Source organism: Triticum urartu, chromosome 1, assembly GCF_003073215.2.
Source record: "Triticum urartu cultivar G1812 chromosome 1, Tu2.1, whole genome shotgun sequence".
NCBI lineage: Eukaryota > Viridiplantae > Streptophyta > Magnoliopsida > Poales > Poaceae > Triticum > Triticum urartu.
The window spans coordinates 197,696,490-197,710,429 of NC_053022.1; positions in this window are offsets into that span (position 1 = coordinate 197,696,490).

The window sequence follows — 13,940 nt, forward strand, 5'->3', positions numbered from 1 at the left end:
CTAGGTAGGTATGGTGGACACTTGAAAATAATATTTGGGTTTAAGGGTTTTTGGATGCACAAGTAGTATCTCTACTTAGTGCGGAATTTTTGGCTAGCAAAGATAGGGGGCAAGCACCACATGTTAAAGGATCTATTACAATATGACTTCTATGTGAATAAACAAACATAAACCATTAAGTTGTCTTCCTTGTCCAATGTAAACAATTTTGGCATATAATATTTTGATGAGAGCTCACAATCACAAAAGATTTCTAGCATAGTATATTTATATGTGAATCTTATCTTCCCTTATTAATTCTTTCATGAGTTGCATCATTGACTAATGTTATGTTTGTTAATCTCTAATAAAATTTTCTACTTATACTTTTATGTGGTGTCATCACCTACTATAATATTAGTATATGATCTTTTCTTCATTTATTTCCTTTCTTTTATTTATTTCCTTTCTCTTTTACTTTTATTTGCAACAAGAAATTAAAGAAAGCAAAAACTCAAACTAGACTTTATTATATAACTTGCACACGATTACAAGGATAGATGACTAAGCAAACTCTCAAGGAAGAAAAGATCGAACTAACTTTTATTCATCTAAAGCAAAAGATCGAACTAAAATAAGTAAAGGAAAAAAGATAGTGGGATGATACGATACCGGGGTGCCTCCCCCAAGCTTGGCGAAAGCCAAGGGGCATGCTCATGCCCAATACTCAATTCTCCTTTGGTGGTGAAGATGGCGGTGGTGGTGAAGCGATAGTTTCCAATATAACCATGAGTAGATCCTTCATGCCTTAAATCTCCCTAAGGGCTTGATGAATTAACACCGTTTTTCTTCACTTCTGCCATTACGTTTTTTATTTTCCGGGCCCCAAGGGTTTACTCCTTCACTGTTTTCTCTTGGCCGAGATATGTCCCAGTTGGACGGTATGTACCTACGAGGAGTATTGTCAAACCCATAGTTATGAATCAAATTGTGAAAATTGTTACGATGTAACCTGTGCAAAGGCCTTCTTGGTGGGGTTTCTTCTTGCACTTCGAGACTCTCTTGATTATTTGAAGGTGTCATAGCTTGATGAGGATTCAGACGAGTGGAGATGCTAGCCAATGCCCCTCTCTCGGAGGCCGGAGAGTGAACCCCAAAAGGATTTTCCTCTTCTTCCTCCATAACAACTTCTTCAGCTTCCTCTCTCCTTGCATCCTCCTGAAATACCTCTGCATCTTCTTCTCCGTTGTTGGAGGGTGAGGAAGACATGATGCCTGACTCGACAGATCTGGCCAAAAACAGCAAGAAAAGAGAACATGGGATTTCTCCGTGATACGGTGGTTAACAGGTTCGGGAAGTATATATAGATTTTTTTTTATCTTGGGAGACAAGCAAACGGAAGAAAAACAGAGTCCGGAAGGTGTCCCGGGTGGGCACAACCCACCTGGGCGCGCCCTGGTGTCTTGTGCCCACCAGGGTACGCTTCCCGGTAGTTTCTTATTTTCCTATTTTTCTAAATATTCCAAAACTGACAAAAAATATTTTTGCGGATTTTTTGGAGTCCGTTTTCTTACCGTATCACGTACCTCCTTATTTTCATGATTCTGGAGTGTTTCGGAAGGACTCTTTTATGTGTTCTTCCAATGTCAAAGTTTGGATAATATTACTTTTCGACATTAATGGGCGTACCTGAGATATAATGTTTTATTCATTGTCCATTGACAACCTTCGAGTTAGTACCTTTGGCATTACTTATTTTGATGGCTCCAGACCGATAAACCTCCTTGATAACATAGGGGCCTTCCCATTTTGAGAGGAGTTTTCCTGCAAAGAATCTGAAATGAGATTTGTACGAAAGAACATATTCTCCGACTTTAAACTCACGTTTTTGGATTCTTTTGTCATGCCATCTTTTAACTTTTTCTCTGAATAATTTTGCATTTTCATAAGCTTGGGTTCTCCATTCATCTAATGAGCTGATATCAAATAACCTCTTTTCACCAGCAAGCTTGAAATCATAATTTAGCTCTTTGATGTCCCAATATGCTTTATGTTCTAACTCAAGAGGCAAATGACAAACTTTTCCATAAACCATTTTATAAGGAGACATACTCATAGGATTTTTATATGATGTTCTATAAGCCCAAAGTGCATCATCTAATTTCTTAGACCAATTCTTCCTGGACCTATTGACAGTCTTTTGCAAAATTAATTTTATTTCTCTATTGCTAAGTTCAACTTGACCACTAGACCGAGGATGATAAGGTGATGCAATTATATGGTTAACATCATACTTGGCAAGCATTTTACAAAAATCACCATGAATAAAATGTGTACCCCCATCAGTCATTAAATATCTAGGGACTCCAAACCTTGGGAAAATAACTTCCTTAAGCATTTTAATAGAGGTGTTGTGATCAACACTACTGGTATGAATAGCTTCTACCCATTCCGTAACATAATCAACAGCAACCAAAATATGTGTATACCCATTAGAGGAAGGAAAAGGTCCCATGTAATCAAATCCCCAAACATCAAATGGTTCAATAGCAAGTGAATAATTCAGACGCATTTCTTGATGCTTACTGATATTACCTATTCTTTGACATTCATCACAAGATAAGATGAACTTACGAGCATCCTTGAAGAGAGTAGGCCAATAATATCCAGATTGCAATACCTTGTGAGCAGTTCTATCTCCAGCATGATGCCCTCCATAAGATTCGGAGTGACATTTATGTAGGATTTGTCCCTGTTCATGCTCAGGCACACAACGTCTAATAATACCATCTACTCCTTCTTTATAAAGATGTGGGTCATCCCAAAAGTAGTGTCTTAAATCAAAGAAGATTTTTTTCTTTTGTTGGTATGTAAAGCTAGGTGGTAAATATTTAGCAATAATGTAATTAGCATGATCAGCATACCAAGGAGTACTGTGAGCAACATTTATTGCAGCTAACTGCTCATTAGGAAAACTATCATCAATAGGTAGTGGGCCACCAGGCACATTTTCAAGCCTAGATAAATTATCAACTACGGGGTTCTCAGCTCCTTTTCTATCAATGATATGTAAATCAAATTCTTGTAACAAGAGAACCCATCGAATAAGTCTAGGTTTAGCATATTTCTTTTCCATAAGATATTTAATAGCATCATGGTCTGTGTGAACAGTTACTTTGGAATCAACAATATATGGTGTAAATTTATCACAAGCAAACACCACTGCTAAGAATTCTTTTTCAGTAGTAGCATAATTTCTTTGAGCACTGTCTAGAGTTTTACTAGCATACTGAATAACATTCAGTTTCTTATCAACTCTTTGTCCTAGAACAGCACCAACGGCATAATCACTAGCATCACACATAATTTCAAAAGTCAAGTTCCAATCAGGTGGTTGAACAATAGGTGCAGAAATTAAGGCTTTCTTGAGTGTTTCAAAGGCTTCTTAAAAATCATCATCAAAAGAAAAAGGGATATCCTTTTGCAAAAGACTCGTAAGAGATCTAGAAATTTTAGAGAAGTATTTAATAAATCTCCTATAAAAACCAGCATGACCTAAGAAACTACGAATACATTTTACATCTTTAGGACATGTCATTTTCTCAATTGCATCAACCTTAGCTTTTTCCACTTCAATACCTCTTTCAGAAATTTTATGACCCCAGACAATGCCTTCATTAACCATAAAGTGGCACTTCTCCCAATTCAAGAGAAGATTTGTTTGTTCACATCTCTGCAAAACTCGATCAAGATTGCTCAAACAATCATCAAAAGACTTCCCATAAATAGAGAAGTCATCCATGAAAACCTCAACAATCTTTTCACAAAAGTCAGAGAATATAGCAGTCATACATCTTTGAAAGGTAGTAGGTGCATTACATAAACCGGAAGGCATACGTCTATAAGCATAAGTTCCAAAGGGACAAGTAAAAGTGGTATTTTCTTGATCAAGTTGAGAAATAGGTATTTGTGAAAAACCAAAATATCCATCAAGGAAGCAAAAGTGTGTGTGCTTAGATAATCTTTCAAGCATTTGATCAATAAAAGGCATAGGGTAATGATCTTTTCTAGTTGCTTTGTTTAATTTTCTAAAATTAATTACCATTCTATATCCTGTAACAATTCTTTGTGGAATAAGTTCATTCTTATCATTAGGAACAACAGTTATACCTCCTTTCTTAGGGACACAATGAACAGGACTCACCCATCTACTATCAGCTATAGGATAAATTATACTTGCTTCCAGAAATTTTAGTATCTCTGTTCTTACCACTTCTTTCATCTTCGGATTTAACCGACGTTGGTGATCAACAACGGGTTTAACATCAGGTTCCATATTAATTTTGTGTTGACATAGAGTTGGGCTAATGCCCTTTAAATCATTGAGAGTATATCCAATAGCAGCTCAGTGCTTCCTTAGAACTTTCAATAAGCTTTCTTCTTCATGTTCTAAAAGGTTAGCACTAATAATAAGAGGATATATCTTCTTTTCATCAAGATAAGCATACTTCAAAGTGTCTGGCAATTGTTTTAATTCAAACACAGGATCACCTTTAGGTAGAGGAGGACCTCCTAGAGTTCCAATAGGCAAATTGTGTTTAAGCAGAGGACGTTGTTCAAAGAAAATCTTATCTATTTCATTTCTTTCATGCATATGAAAATCGTTTTCATGATCTAGCAAATATTGTTCTAAAGGATCAGTAGGAGGCACAACATTAGAAGCAATACCAATTAATTCATCCTTACTAGGCAATTATTTTCATGAAGCTTTCTACTGAACTTGGAAAAATTAAACTCATGACACTCATCCAAAACTAACACCGACAGTTTGTTTCTCACAATCTATCTTAGCATTAACGGTGTTCAAGAAAGGTATACCAAATATAATGGGACAAAAATCATCTTGTGAGGAACCAAGAACAGGAAAATCAGTAGGGTATTTTATTTTCCCACACAAGACTTCAACATCTCTAATAATCCCAATTGGTGATATAGTGTCTCTATTAGCAAGTTTAATAGTAACATCTATGTCTTCTGTCTCTGCGGGTGCTATTATTTCATAATTTCTTGAAATAAGGTGTAAAGAATAGCACTCACACTAGCACCTATGTCACATAAACCATGATAACAGTGATCTCCTATTTTAACTGAGATAACGGGCATGCCAACAACAGGTCTATGTTTATCCTTTTTACCAGGTTTGGCAATTCTAGCAGCTTCTTCACAGAAGTAAATAACATGCTCATCCATATCTTCTTACAAGAGATCTTTAACCATAGCAATACTAGGTTCTACTTTAATTTGCTTATCCGGTTTAGGTGTTCTAATATAGCTTTTGTTGACCACAGTTGAAACTTTAGCATGTTCCTTTATTCTAACAGGGAAAGGTGATTTCTCAATATAACTAGAAGGAACAACTGGATCAACATTGTAAAGTATAGTTTCTTCTTTAACTGGTACCCGTTCTTTGATTTCTTATTTAATAGGTGGGTGATATTTAAACCACTTCTCTTTAGGGAGGTCAACATGAGTAGCAAATTATTCACAAAAGGAGGCTACTATCTCAGAGTCAAGTCCATATTTAGTGCTAAACTTTTGAAAAACATCGGTATCCATAAAAGATTTAACACAATCATACTTAAGTTTAATACCTGACCCTTTACCTTTGTCGAGTACCCAATCTTCAGAGTTGCATTTAATTCTTTCCAAAAGATCCCACCGGAATTTAATAGCCTTCCTCATAAAAGAACCAGCACAAGAAGTATCAAACATGGTTTGATCATTACGAGAAAGCCGAGCATAAAAGTTCTGGATAATAATTTCTCTTGAGAGCTCATGATTGGGGCATGAATATAACATTGACTTAAGCCTCCCCCAAGCTAGAGCAATACTTTTCCTTCACGAGGCCAAAAATTATATATATATATAATTCCAATCACGATGAACTAGATGCATTGGATAATTTTTTTGGTGAAACTCCAATTTCAATCGATTCCAATTCCAAGATCCAATATCATCGAATAGACTATACCATGCCAATGCTTTTCCCTTCAAAATTAAAGGGAAAACCTTCTTCATAAATTCATCTCCGGGTAAACCTGCAAGCTTGAACATTCCATAAATTTGTTCAACATATATCAAGTGCATATCAGGATGTTCGGTTCCATCTCCCGCATAAGGATTAGCTAGCAGTTGTTCTATCATACCCGAAGGAATTTCATATTCAATATTTTCAGTTTGTGCAGTAGGTTGAGGGGTAGCTAATTGTGGTTCCGGTCGAGGTGAAGATACCCCGAACAAACCCCTCAAAGGATTGTTTTCCATAGTAACAAGTGACAATAAATTTCAGCACACTATATAAATGTTTCCTTACTAAATTCCACTTACCAAAGGCGCTTCACTCCCCGGCAACGGCGCCAGAAAATAGCCTTGATGACCCACAAGTATAGGGGATCAATTGTAGCTCTTTTCGATACGTAAGAGTGTCGAACCCAACGAGGAGCAGAAGGAAATGACAAGTGGTTTTCAGCAAGGTGATGTCTGCAAGTGCTGAAATTGTAAGTAACAAAGTAGTTTGATAGCAAGATATTTTGTAACGAGAAAGTAATGATAGTAGTAACAAAAGTGCAGCAAGGTAGCCCAATCCTTTTGAGGAAAATGACAGGCCAAAACGGTCTCTTATAGTAAGCAAAGCATTCTTGAGGGTACACGGGAATTTCATCTGGTCACTTTCATCATGTTGGCTTAATTCGTGTTCGGTACTTTGATAATTTGATATGTGGGTGGACCGGTGCTTAGGTGTTGTTCTTACTTGAACAAACCTCCTACTTATGATTAACCCTCCCGCAAGCATCCGCAACTACGAGAAAAGTATTAAGAATAAATTCTAAGCATAGCATTAAACTTTTGGATCCAAACGGTCCCTTACGGAATAGCGCATAAACTGGGGTTTAGCTTCTGTCACTCTCGCAACCCATCATCTAATTGCTACTCCCCAATGCATTCCCTTAGGCCCAAATATGGTGAAGTGTCATGTAGTAGACGTTCACATGACACCACTAAGGGAATCACAACATACATACTATCAAAATATCGAATACATATCAAGTTCACATGATTACTTGCAACATAATTTCTCCCATGACCTCAAGAACAAAAGTAACTACTCACATATGATAAACATGCTCATGATCATAGGGGTATTAAATAGCATATTGGATCTGAACATATAATATTCCACCAAATAAACCATATAGTAATCAAATACAAGATGTAATCAACACTACTAGTCACCCACAAGCACCAATCTATAGTTTTGGTAACAAGATTGAACACAAGAGATGAACTAGGGTTTGAGATGAGAAGGTGTTGTTGAAGATGTTGATGGAGATTGTCCTCCCCAAAATGGGAGAGTTGTTGGTGATGATGATGACGATGATTTCCTCCTCTGGGAGGGAAGTTCCCTGGGCGGAATCGCTCCGCCGAAGGGCAAAAGTGCTCCTGCCCAAGTTCCGCCTCGAGACAGCGGCACTCCATCCCGAAAGTCCTCTCCTTTTTTTTTAGGTCAAAATGACTTATATACCAGAAGATGGGCACCGGAGGTGGGCCTGGGTGAGCACAACCCACCAGGGCGCGTCTGGGCTCCCTAGCGCGTCCAGGTGGGCTGTGCCCACCTGGTGGGCCCCCTATGGTAGTTATTTGCTCCAATATTCCTCATATATTTGTTAAAAAATCTCCGTGAAGTTTCAGCTTGTTTGGAGTTGTGCGGAATAGGTGACCTAACATAGCTTTTTCAGGTCCAGATTTCCAGCTGCTGGAAATCTCCCTCTTTGTGTAAACCTTACATATTATGAGAGAAAAGGCATTAGAATTACTCAAAAAGCATTATTATGGATAAAAACATCATAAATAATAGTAAGAAAACATGATGCAAAATGGACGTATCACTGTCCTGCGCCCGCTGGCGCCCGCCTAACCTTGGTCGTCATGGCTCACGTCATCTGAACCTCACGAGGTGAGGCTTGCATAGAAATCTCCGCTCGTTAGGAGCCAGCTTGCGGGGGCGCTCCTTCTATAGGTCTTGGTGTCATTTGCCTCGCGAGGGCCTTGAGTTGTCGATGATGAAGGCGGGCCGTACCAGGCCGTCGATGGAGCCACGCCATGGGCCGCAGGCAGGCAAGTCTGGGTACCCCCGTTTTCAGAACACTGACAACATTTGAATGGTCACACTTGATTTGAGAACGTAGCCTGCCTGGCTCTCTGTATGACTGATAGGAAATATAATATGACCGCGTCCACGAACGCATGTACGTGGCAGTCTGATGATATGCCTTCCACCATGGCCGTCCTCGACGCCATGATGCATGCCCTGACATTCTTGAGTATAGCCCCGGCATCAGGCCCGGCTACGGCGTTCCTCCATGGTGTCACGCACGGCGTCCCTCCGCAGGCGCGCGCGAATGCGTGCGCCCATAAGAAAAAAAATATTAGGAAAGTTGTGATTTTTAATTAATAGTAGAGATAATGACAATAATAAATGGCATAGTGTGCAGGATTAATGATTTCCTATTAAGAGATATCTCATTTTGTTTTGCATGGTTACCCAGAAAAATATTATGTCTATATTTTAGGAAGGTGATCTCACATATATGGTGCGATTTCTAAATTCTTAATTACATACTATTTACATGATTAAAATGAATCAACATCTGCCAAAGCAAGCACGAAACAAGATCTCCCTGTAATGAGATTTTGTTTTTTAATGAGAAGGAGAAAAACCAGTGGGAGGGGTGGTGGGAGGTGGAAGAAAATAAAACTGGACAAAAATAAAACCATTAGGAGTAGAGATAGCCATGGTATAATTAAAATAAGGATGCTTTAATTGCGGAATTGAGAGATTGGTAGGGCACAACTAAAAATAAGGACGTATTAATTGTGGGATTGAGAGATCCATTAAAATCAGCGGTGAGCACTAAAAACCAGATTCATGTGGGAGACATATAATTGTGGGATTTGAGACACCCATGTAAATCAGACATGCATAAGTGGTGAGCACTAAAACATGATTTACTATGTTTTTGGACGCATTGTGATCAAATAGGCAGAGCCCCTTTGACGGTGAGGGTGATAAGGAGGATAAGCCGCGAGATGGCGATGTGTCGCATTGAAATAGAGTACACATATCGGTGGGGAGTCTTGAGTCATGCTATTCAGTTAGACGCATGTGAATTTTTTTTCTCCTGTTGTGTTATGACCGGCCAGGTCTATGGCCCAAGGAGGCCCAACAGGCAGGCTTAGGCCCGCAAGTTATCTTAGTTTTATTTTCAGATTATGCAAGTTATCTTAGGTTAATTCTTATACAAGTTATATTAGGTTAATTCTTCTGCAAGTTATCTAGGATATAAATATAGGTTGTAAGACTATTTTTGAAATTAAGCAATAAGACTATTTCTATTGCCCGGCTCCCAGAGGAGCCGGAAACCCTAAACCCTAGCCGCCTCCTTCTCTCGCCGCCGCCGCACCGCGCCAGGACGGCGCCCCGCCGCCGGCCGCCGCGCTCAAGCCCTCGCCCTTCCCCCTCCTTCCCCTACTGTCTCCGACCAAGACCGGGCAGAACCCTAGCCTCTAACACCTTGGTATCAGGTACCCGGGTTTCGACCATGTCTTCCCCGCCAATCCCACCACCGCCGCCACCGCTGCCCCACGCCTCCCCCACCGCCGCTGCCACCGATTCCTCCACTACCGCCGCCGCGTCGACGGGCACTACGGCCTCCCTGTCGACGCCGCTCTCCTCCGCCCCCGGCACCACGCCGGGCCAGGGCCAGCCGCAGCTTCCCATCCAGCAGCCATCGCCGCAGCTTCCCATCCAACAGCCATCGCCGCCGCCTTTCCCCCCGCCGCCGCAGTTCACACCAGAAGCTATGGCCGGCGTGCTCAATGACCTAGTCGTGGCGGTCCAGGGCATCCGTCTCTACTTGGCCAGCCCATACGGGCCACCCCCACCGCTCCACCAGACCGCGGCCACGGGCCAGCAGGCGCTGCCGTGGTACCCCGTACCGGCGGCTACCCGACGCTTCCCGCTCCGACGGCTTTGATGACGCCCTGGCCACAATGGCCGACGCCGTTCACGGCGCCAACCGCGCCATCCGCCTCCGCCCAGGGACCGCCGTGGCCAACCTGGACTCCACCATCCACGCCACCCTCCACCGCGCCGTCCCTCCCGGCGGCCACAGTGCGTGCTCCACCGCCGCCGCCGCCCAACCCTGGGCCGGGCGGGTCCTCGCTGAGCGGCCTCCCTATCCAGGAGGTCCGCTTTCCTTCGTCGCCATTGCCGCTGCCCGACTGGCTCCACGGGCCGCCGTCGGCTCCCACGGAGGCCCGGCCCCCGTCAGGGTCCCCGTGGCAGCCCGAGGCGTCGGGCGTCCCAGGGCAGTACGCCGGGCCGTCTACCCTGGACCGGGCACCGTACTCCGCCCTCCGCACCGCCGAGGCCGTGGCCCCGGGCACCCCACACCAGCAGCCGCCCCGGTTCGCCAAAATTGACTTCGCCACGTACGACGGTTCCGAAGACCCGCTTAACTAGCTAAACCAATGTGACAAGTTCTTCCGTGGACAGTGCACGCCCGCGTCCGAGCGCACGTGGCTGGCTTCCTACCATCTTCGCGGGGCCGCCCAGACCTGGTACTACGCCCTCGAGCAGGACGAGGGCGGCATGCCACCATGGGATCGCTTCCGCGAGCTCTGTCTTCTTCGGTTCGGGCCACCGGTACGCGGGAGCCGCTTGGCCGAGTTGGGCCGCCTACCATTCACCTCCACGGTGCAGGATTTCGCCGACCGCTTCCAGGCTCTAGCGTGCCACACGCCTGGTGTGACAGCCTTACAGCGGGCGGAGCTCTTCGTCGGCGGCCTTCCCGACCACATCCGCGTGGACGTTGAGATGAAGGGACCACAAGACCTTCAGACGGCCATGTACTACGCGCGGGCGTTCGAGCAGCGTGCCCAGGCTTTGACGTCGCCACGGCCATTCGCGCCGCGTGGGGGCCGCCAGCCTCCCCGCCCGCCGCCGGCAGCACCGGCGTCCTCTACCACCGCCTTGGCCGCTACCCCAGCCCCGACACGGCCGTTCCGGCGCCTCACTCAGGTGGAGCAGCTGGAACGCAGGCGCCTGGGCCTGTGCTTCAACTGCGATGCGCCATATGCGTCGGGCCATGTTTGTCCGCGCCTTTTCTACCTGGAGACGACGAACGAGATCGAGGATGACACCCCGGAGGCCGACCTCGGCACCCCGACTCTTGCGGAGCCCGCAGCGGCACCCGCACCGGGCCCGGCTACCGCCTTCGTGGTGTCCCTTCACGCGCTGGCCGGCATCCGTGATGAACGGACGATGCTTTTACCGGTCATGATCCATGGCGAGCGCCTGGTGGCCCTCCTGGACACAGGTTCCACGCATAATTTCCTGCCAGAGGCCACCATGTGGTGTCTTGCGCTCCAGCCGGCCGGAGGAGAGCAGTTACGGGTCACGGTCGCGAATGGCGACCGTCTACGCTGCCATGGGCTCGCCCGCGACGTGCCCATCACTATCGGCGACGAGCACTTCACCATCACATGCGCCGGCATCGATTTGGGCTGCTTCGACTTTATCCTCGGCGTCGACTTCTTGCGCACGTTGGGTCCTATCCTTTGGGACTTTGACGCGCTAACGATGACCTTCTGGCGTTTGGGTCATCGCATTCGGTGGGAGGGCATTCGGGGGGCCGCACCCGCGCCCCCTCTTCAGCTGGCCACGGCGACCACGGAGGCCGAGCATCCGCTCTTGGACGGGCTCCTGCAGCAGCACCGGGATCTCTTTGAGGAGCCGCAGGGTCTGCCACCGGCCCAGATCTACGACCACCGTATTCACCTCCTTCTGGGATCGGCCCCTGTGGCCGTGCGGCCTTACCGGTATCCACAGCTGCAGAAGGACGAGTTGGAGCGACAGTGTGCACTCATGCTTGCCGCCGGCATCATCCGCATCTCCACGTCCCCGTTTACAGCACCGGTCCTCCTCGTGCGTAAGTCGGATGGCACGTGGCGTTTCTGCATTGACTACCGTGCCCTTAATGCTCTCACATTGAAGTACAAGTTTCCTATTCCGGTTGTCGATGAGCTTCTCGACGAGCTGCACGGGGCACGCTTCTTCACCAAGCTGGACCTTCGATCAGGGTATCATCAGGTGCGCATGCATCCAGACGACATCGCCAAGACGGCGTTTCGGACTCATCATGGCCACTTCGAGTTCTTGGTGATGCCCTTTGGCCTCTCCAACGCCCCGGCGACGTTTCAGGCCTTGATGAACGATGTCCTTCGGCCTTACTTACACCGGTTTGTGCTCGTTTTCTTTGATGACATTCTTATCTACAACGCCTCTTGGGCGGAGCACCTCCAGCATGTGGCCATCGTCTTCAACGAGCTTCGGGCGCATCATCTTCATCTTAAGCGCTCGAAGTGCTCGTTCGGGACGCCGTCGGTCGCTTACCTCGGCCACGTCATCTCGGCCAAGGGAGTGGCCATGGATGCCGACAAGGTCGCGGCCGTCGCCGCCTGGCCGATTCCGCAGTCTCCGCGTGCTCTTCGCGGGTTTCTTGGCCTCGCGGGGTACTACCGGAAGTTCATCCGGGAGTTTGGCCTCATCGCGGCCCCACTCACGCGTCTCCTCCGGCGTGACGCCTTCTCTTGGGACGAGGAGGCCACTTCAGCCTTCGAGGCCCTCAAGGGGGCCCTCACAACGGGACCCGTACTGCAGATGCCGGATTTTGACCTCCCCTTCACCGTCGACTGCGACGCTTCCGGTGCGGGGTTCGGTGCGGTCCTACACCAGGGCGAGGGACCCCTCGCTTTCTTCAGTCACCCATTTGCCGCACATCATCTTAAGTTGGCGGCGTATGAGCGTGAGCTCATTGGGTTGGTGCAGGCCGTACGCCATTGGTGGCCCTATCTTTGGGGTCGCTCTTTCCAAATCCGCACGGATCATTACAGCCTCAAGTTCATGCTAGATCAGAGGCTCTCGACGGTGCCCCGGCACCAATGGATCAGTAAACTCTTTGGCTTTGACTTCACCGTCGAGTACCATCCGGGTCGCCTTAACACCGTCGCCGACGCCCTGTCTCGGCGTGATGCCGATGTGGACAACGGTGCGGCGGAGGGGGCGGCCTTCTGCATCATCACCGGGCCCTCCTTCGCCCTCTACGACGACATCCGCCGGGCGACTGCTGCTGCGGCCGATTCCCTCCTCCTACAGCAGCAGTTGGCGGCGGGTGAGCTGGAGGAACCGTGGCGCCTTGCCGATGGCCTGCTTCTCCATGGGCGCCGGGTCTTCATTCCGGCGCACGACGATCTTCGCCAGCAGGTGCTGCGCCTCGCTCACTCGGCGGGCCATGAGGGAGTGCAGAAGACGCTCCATCGTCTCCGCGCCGACTTCTACATTCCCGGTGATCGTGCCTTGGTCTGTGACTGGGTACGGTCGTGTGTGACGTGCCAGCGCAACAAGACGGAGACTCTATGGCCGGCTGGCATGCTGCAACCCTTGGAGGTCCCTACTCAGGTTTGGGCGGACATCTCCATGGACTTCATCGAGGGCCTTCCCAAGGTGGGCGGCAAGTCTGTCATTCTCACGGTGGTCGACCGCTTCTCCAAGTATGCTCATTTCATACCGCTCGGCCATCCATATTCAGCGGCATCGGTTGCCCGGGCCTTCTTCGATGGCATTGTCCGTCTCCACGGGTTCCCTTCTTCGATCGTCAGTGATCGGGACCCCGTGTTCACAGGACACGTGTGGCGTGACCTTTTCCGGCTGGCGGGCGTGAAGCTACGCCTCAGCACAGCCTTCCACCCTCAGACGGACGGCCAGTCTGAGATCGTTAACAAGGTGATTGCCATGTATTTGCGCTGTGTTACAGGTGATCGCCCTCGTGCATGGGTGGACT